This window comes from Sardina pilchardus, chromosome 14, assembly GCF_963854185.1.
Source record: "Sardina pilchardus chromosome 14, fSarPil1.1, whole genome shotgun sequence".
NCBI lineage: Eukaryota > Metazoa > Chordata > Actinopteri > Clupeiformes > Clupeidae > Sardina > Sardina pilchardus.
Genome location: NC_085007.1, coordinates 28,789,004 through 28,796,503, shown reverse-complemented (window position 1 = coordinate 28,796,503; position 7,500 = coordinate 28,789,004). Strand labels below are relative to the sequence as shown.

Sequence of the window (7,500 nt, the reverse complement as noted above, 5' to 3'; positions counted from 1 at the left end):
AAGTGGTGCAGATACAGTATGTCTCCAGCATTGTGTGTGAAAATGATACAAGTGGCTGGCTAGTCACGTTCGCTGTCCATGGTGCTAGCAGATGATTGTGTGTGCCATTTTTGCATTTCATGCACTGGTAATTCCCTTTCGAGTTCCTTCTGCAACCAAAATTCTATAGGATTCCAATAGCAACAAGCCTGTAAAAAACAAAAAAAATCCAATGATTGGAATCATTTACGTAGGATTATCAATCCTATAGGATCCTTTTGGTTGCAAAACTCTAATTGGAATCCTATAGGACTCTTTGATATAGCACCACAGTATATATTTCTCTCTCTCTCTCCATCTCGCTGTCTGTCTCCCTCTAACTTTGTATGTATTTTTGTGTTGTGCAGTATGATGTGGTGAGATTAAGGCATACTGTAGCTTATGCATCACCGAAATTTGAGTCACCACTGGAGCCAAGCAGCGTAGCGGTAGCTCGCTATACAGACAGAACCCTGAAGAGCTTCAAAGAGTTTCAGCAACATGGGGTGGGAGTCTCTCTTTTTCACAGGGACATGCACAGTTGCACAGCTTGAATACATTTGACTTGGTGTGTAAACATTTGAGTTTGCGTAAGCATTTGTTTAACCTTGGCCAGCCATCCCTAAATCAGGGGAAAAGGCTTTGGTCGACGTGGAAGGAAGGACTTACAGTACATCCTGACTAAACCCCGAGGGCTGCATTTCCTGTTGAGGCTCACAGTGCAGCAACTATATTTCTGGTACATTTAATATCCTACCTCAGCTCGAGACTTGTGTTTGGGAAAAGTTGTGTGTGCTTAAAGGTGAATGGAGTGATTTGTTTTGTTGTGGGAGAAATATTCAAGGATATTTTAGAATTTCTTTTTCACTGAGCAAGCAGTAGCTTTTGGGTTGAAACGGGGCCAGGAGGCCACCCTTTGTATCTCCTTTTACTGTGGAGAAATAGACTTGTGCTGAAGGCTAGCTTTTTGTTGGCTTATGTAATGCATAGACACTGAATAGAAACGCTCTATATCTATTCAATCACGACTTCTCTCTCTTCGGTCTTTCACTGTGTGTGCCTGTGTGTGTGTGTGTGTGTGTGTGTGAGAGAGAGAGAGAGAGAGAGAGAGAGAGAGAGAGAGAGAATATTCTCCATGTCTCATACACAGGAGATGAATTATGTGCGCTGTGTTGACCGTAAACGACCACTGCTTCCATCAAACGGTCGGCCGAGAAACAGCTCTGAGAGATGGGAAGAGGACTAGGAGACTGTTTTATCACCGTTTGCCTCTGTGGCCCCGACTGAGGTTTTCATTCAACTCACACGTCCTTTATGCACTAAATAGAAATGAAGACTTGACTACACTGTATTACATTTAAATAAAATACTACTGATTCGGAGTAAACTTCGTTTTAGCACAACTCTGGCAGTGGGGGAGTGGCTGAGTGCACAAGTTCGTCAGCCCACACCACCATCTACCGTTCCCGCCTGGAAAATGTACCGCGCTTCAGGTCCGAATTAGTTTAATGTGCCATTCGCCCCATAGCCAGTTCTCGTACTGATGAGAAAAGATAATTCAACCAGCCATCAGTGTTAAGTAATCATTCATACTCCCGCTGCGCACGTTTGGGCAGTTCCGTGGGACGTTAACGGACGCTGGGAGACTCGGTCTTCGTTTCCCCCAGTGATGTGACCACTACAACCTCTCCGAGTAACATCGCCGCTGCCTGGAATTGTCGCCCAGTCGCCACACGCATCGTACGCGCGCGGGGGGGAGATTTATAGGGGGCTTCAGCCCGCGAGATCAGCAGCTGCAATTACTCCGCGCGAAGATCCGGGGTACAGCAAGCTGCTTAGACGTACGGTGGCCCCGGAGCGCCCGTGCAGCGACGAAGCAGAGGCGGCAGGCAGGAAAGGCTGCGAATTCCTTGCGGTTGGTGCGACTGAGAAGGGCTTGAGCTTGTTCGCAGAGTAATGGGAAACTGCTTCGTAACGAGGAGCTGTTATAATTTCCCAGTTGCAGACAGGCAAGCGGGGGGGCTTCACTGAGAGTGCGCCTGTTTGCTGTGGTTTGATTGGGAGTCTTCTTGAACACGGGGGCCGTTTTTATTCCTCGGCACAACCAGACGGAGTGTAGGGCTCTAGCCTACTACAGAACGACCTCGTCGTGGGAAATATACCATCTTATTTGTGACATGTGCGATATGTGAGCACATTTTGATCCACGTCGCAGCCATCATATTGGAAGTTACAATCTTTTTTTAATTTTTTTTTTTAATCCTTGTTACTGATATTCAGTAGACCAAAGGAGGAACGACTAATGTAAACTTGAGACGCTGATTTTCCTCTGAAATCACTAACTACAGCGGACTAACTTACTTTTGTGACTTGAGAGGGGATTACTGCGCCAGTAAGTCTTCAGAGAGTTTGATGATGAAACGGGACACAAAATTATATTCAGGCATATAGCCCGTTTTTCCAGTTGCATCGCCTACATGGAATCGACGACTTGAAAGGGAAGTGTGTTTTATTTTTCTTTCACGTGTAACATTCTTTTGTCTTCTTTTGACACGATTGCCGACTGTGACATTAGCTCGTGTCCTCCTCATGTTGAAGTCGCTGGGTTTACCAAGAGCCGACCAAACTCACCAAACATCAGCCCGAGGCACTGGGAAGCAACGGCCAACTTCACCCGAGACCCTGGGCTGATCATCAGCAAGCCCGTACCTCCTGCCTATGTGATCTGCCTCATTTCAAAGGTTTCTGGAGGTAAGATTACACCGCCTGTAGCCTATATTTTGAAGACTTTACGTGTTCCGTTAGAAATAGCAGCCATTCTGAATTTCAGACGAAGATCACCAGTTCCATGCTTGGTTGTGACTGGTCAAAGGTTATACGTTTCACCTTTCATTCATCGGAGGTTCACACCTGATGCAAACTAACTGGATTTGTTCGCGTTTGCTGAACGCAGTACATTATGTGCATAGTTTGCCTTGTGTGTTTCTTGATCAGCTCTATTCGCGTTGTTGGTGGCTGCTTAGAGTTCGTCGACCAAAAATAATTCGCGCCTCCTGCTCTTCCGTGAGTGGGCAGCAGCCTAATTTTATCAAACGGCCGTGTTCGCTGTCCATGGTCCTGGCAGAGCGAGCGTCTGTGTGAATGACACCATTGTACTGTATTTCCCTGAAGTTGTCACAGTATACATACGCTGATATAAATAGTATGTTCTTTTCATATGCATATCTCCCTACATCCCACTATATTTTGTGGCCTTTTCGGCCAGCTCTCCATACATGGATTAAGCCTTGTTTTAGACTAAAGTTTTGGTTTTTTTTTCAATTAAGATTTTCATTGAGGTTTTCTTTAGTCTTCGATGATCTCAGTCCATGTGTGGGGAACTGGTGGCCTGGCCTGGTCACGGCCTGGTGAGACTCATGCACAGCTTGATCCATCTCCTGTCTACATGTGAGTCAGCTGATTGGAATAGTCACACTGTGTGACCTCATGCTTGTAGCATTACGCAGTTCAGTCACAGTACACACACACACACACACACACACACACACACACACACACACACATACACACACACACACACACACACACACACACAAACTCACTCACGCACAGGCTCACAAACGCACAAAGACACGCACACGCACACACACACGCGCACGCGCACACGCACACGCACACGCACACGCACACGCACACACACACACACACACAGCTCTCCACTGCTCACACATTTGACATGATCACCTCCAGTAAGGCCTAACAACTATCCACCAAATCAAGTGGATCAGTCCGTGTGTCACTCAGCCCAGTTCATTATGAGAGGCACACAGAGGTTGGTCTCCTGAATGGATGGCGCGTGGTGGGGCTCAAAACTGTCCGCTGGATGCTGAGGGTGGTCTTTCGGTCGTCATCCTGGGCTCGACCAGTGTCCCCTGTGACTTGCTGACCTCACATCCTGAACGAGCTCGGGGGGTAATTACTCTGGTTCACATGGGGGGGACCATGGCCAACAGACAGGACGGAACTGGTGGTCATGGAAGGATGTGGTGGGGGTGTGGCGAGGAAGGAACTGGCAGCTGGGAGGTGGGTTTTTGGAAGGTGGAAACTGGGAGCTGGGAACTGGGAGGTGGGAGCTAGGAGCTGGGAGGTGGGTTTTTGGTATGCTGAGAGGTGAGAGCTGGGATTCGAGAGGTGGGAGCTGATGCGTTCCAGTGCAATGGGACGTGAGACTTAACTGAAGTGCACTAGCTCCTCCTGTTACCCAGTGCGTCCATGTTTTCTGTTTACATTCCACTTCAGTTATCAGGAACGCTCTAAAGTAGGAGCTAGTACACTTCAGGCAGGATAAATCTCACGTCCCATTGCTCTGAATGGGCGCTGGAACGCAGCATGAGAATGGGTTATGGGAGGTTGAGAGGCGTGAACTGGGATTTGGAAGCTGAGAGGTGGGAGCTGAGAATGGATCTCATCAGAAGAACAGGACCTGGGGAGTCCAGTAATGAGCAGCTGTCAGGGCGGGCTAGGCTGCGGCGGCACGGGAGAGTGAGTGGAGGGTGAGATCTCAACAGCTTGACATGAGCCTGAGAGAGAGGAGCTCACTCTTGAATGCGTCACTTTATGGTTCAGGGCACGCCAGGCTACAGTGTAGTGAGCTGGGAGGACAGAGGGATTGGAAGCTGTTGTGGTATCAGAAGCTGTTGTGTTATCAGAAGCTGTTTTGATATCAGAAGCTGCAGTGAGATTGGAAGCTGTTGTGAGATCGGAAGCTGTTGTGATATTAGCAGCTGTTGTGATATTGGAAGCTGCAGGGACATTGGAAGCTGTTGTCATATTGGAAGCTGCATCGAGATTTGAAGCTGCAGTGAGCAGGTGCAGGAGGTGAGAGACTGATTTAAGACACTCACAAGAAAGGTGATGAATTCCTTGTGCTACAGGTAGGGGGTTTCACAGCATGATGCGAGATCAGGTGTGAGCTTAAGAGAGGTGCTTGTTCTCGAATGGGTCTGTATGTAGTCTGGACCGGAACAGGGCCAGAGCAGAACCGGATCAGAGCCACATGAGTCCTCATAACAAGCAGGAGTCGGGGGAGACCGGAGGTAGGCTACTGAGAAGCTTGGTGTTAGCCTGAGAGAGAGGAGCTTGTTAGTGTTGAGAAGCTTGGTGTTAGCATGAGAGAGGAGCTTGTTATTGTTGAGAAGCTTGGTGTTAGCCTGAGAGAGAGGAGCTTGTTAGTGTTGAGAAGCTTGGTGTTAGCCTGAGAGAGAGGAGCTTGTTAGTGTTGAGAAGCTTGGTGTTAGCATATGAGAGAGGAGCTTGTTAGTGTTGAGGAGCTTGGTGTTAGCATGAGAGAGAGGAGCTTGTTAGTGTTGAGAAGCTTGGTGTTAGCATGAGAGAGAGGAGCTTGTTAGTGTTGAGAAGCTTGGTGTTAGCATGAGAGAGGAGCTTGTTAGTGTTGAGAAGCTTGGTGTTAGCCTGAGAGAGAAGAGCTTGTTAGTGTTGAGGAGCTTGGTGTTAGCCTGAGAGAGAGGAGCTTGTTAGTGTTGAGGAGCTTGGTGTTAGTATGAGAGAGGAGCTTGCTAATGGATGGATCACAGGTCAGGGTTAACTGCAGTTAGACTGAAGGTACTGAGAAGCTTAGTGTTAGTGTGTGAGAGAGGAGCTTGTTAGTGTTGAGCTTGGTGTTAGCATGAGAGAGGAGCTTATTGGTGTTGATGTTAGCATGAGAGAGAGGAGCTTGTTAGTGTTGGTGTTAGCATGAGAGAGGAGCTTGTTAGTGTTGGTGTTAGCATGAGAGAGGAGCTTGCTGGTGTTAGCCTGAGAGAGGAACTTGGCTGGATGTCATTATGGTCCAGTCTGATGAGTGCAGAATATGTGGCTCATAGCGACTGCAGTCAGACTGGAAGCTGAGAACACACAGCAACATTTATTCCACACAGCAGCATTTATTTGGGAAATTAGTTGATTTGACTCCATTAGCCTAGCTGAGCATAATCCACTGGAAGTGGCTTCCTTATAGCCATAGTCTTGTTGTAAAGTAACAGGTGTAACCCACCTCTGATGAATTATGCTAAACTAATGGCTTCAGACTTGCTAATTGCATACACAGAGAAGAGGAGAGTGTGTATATCCTCTGGGGTAGACTGCAAATAAATTAATTTCCCAACAAGTTGGCGCGTTCCTTTAAGTGTCATACTTGTGGCATGATTTCCCCTTATGTAAGGGAGCAATGTACAGTATGTGTGTTGCATAGAACCCAATGAGTTCTCTTGTGAAAGGGAAACTGGTAAAGGGGTTAATACAATGGAAACATGGTTTACCCCCTCTAGAGCACCCTTCTTAAATTAATGAAGCAGTAATTAACATTATTTTACGATGGTATTATTTTTAGCCTGCTGCGATATCGTTAATCTAAAATCTAAAAATAGAAAATGCACACCAAAAAAAAAAGGAAACCAAATTGGTCAGAGGAGAAGATCTGTTTACTTTTGGAGGAGGATTGGTATTCCCATCAGGGCAGGTGACTTTGGAATGAGTTTGGGTCTGATGCAGCCAGATTCCGGTCCTGATATGGTGCCGATCCAATCCCCTGACAGTTAACAAGTATTACTGTGTCCGTGAGATTAGAGAATGCTCTGAACCAGAGAAGACTGGACTCACCCTGACAGTAGGTGACCGTAAAGCAAATGTGGGCCTGGCCCATGCAAGGACAGAATCAGGTCAGGGCCAGATCAGAGCCAGAACAGGGCCACATCAGGGCCATATCAGAGCCTCAATCAGGAGCGGTCAGTAGGGAGAGATTGGTGGGCAGTAAGACTGGAGTTGACTGGTGAGGAGCACAACAGCCTGAGGTGCGTTCAACATATCAAAGAAAAGTAAACATGCCCGCAAGTGTTCTCATTTGCTCTGCAAAACACACAAACAACTCAGAGGCAACAACATCAGCATGCTCTGAGTGCACAGCAAAACACACACTCACGCACACACACACACACACACACACACACACACACACACACACACACCTCAGAGGCTGTTATCAGCTGCAAAATAGTCTGTTGGACTAGGGGGTGTAATTTCAATCCAACAATTTGGAATGTTTACACACAAAAATAGTTTAAAAGAATACACTGTTTATCTCTCTTGGCTGAAATTGAACACACCTCTGGTCTTGCATCAGTTGCGTCTGGTCCGGAGTCAGATTTGTTTCTGATCTGGTCCGGATCCATTTCTGATCCAGATCAGGTTTTGGCCGGGTCTGATCTGGATCTATTTCCCAAATTCATCCTAACCTCTTCTCCACTCTTCCTCTCTATTCACACATCTCCTCTCCTCTCCTCTCCTCTTCTCTTCTCTTCTCTCCTCTTCTCTTCTTCTCTTCTTCTCTTCTTCTCTTCTCTTCTCTTCTCTTTTCTTCTCCACTCTTCCTCTCTACACACACATTCCCCCCTCTACTCCTCTGGGCCTTAACTGGGCCAGCTGAGA

At 47.2% G+C, this 7,500-nt stretch overlaps 1 protein-coding gene across 1 annotated transcript in view; it reads left to right on the top strand.

The window, feature by feature from the left end:
• The first annotated feature begins 2,636 nt into the window (after nucleotides 1-2,636).
• fam163ba (family with sequence similarity 163 member B, genome duplicate a) overlaps nucleotides 2,637-7,500 on the top strand; it is a 40,767-nt gene continuing 35,903 nt past the window's right edge. Inside the window, exon 1 of the mRNA XM_062553565.1 lies at nucleotides 2,637-2,769. The gene's annotated coding sequence lies outside the window, so the exon portion shown is untranslated. The remainder of the gene's footprint in view (nucleotides 2,770-7,500) is intronic.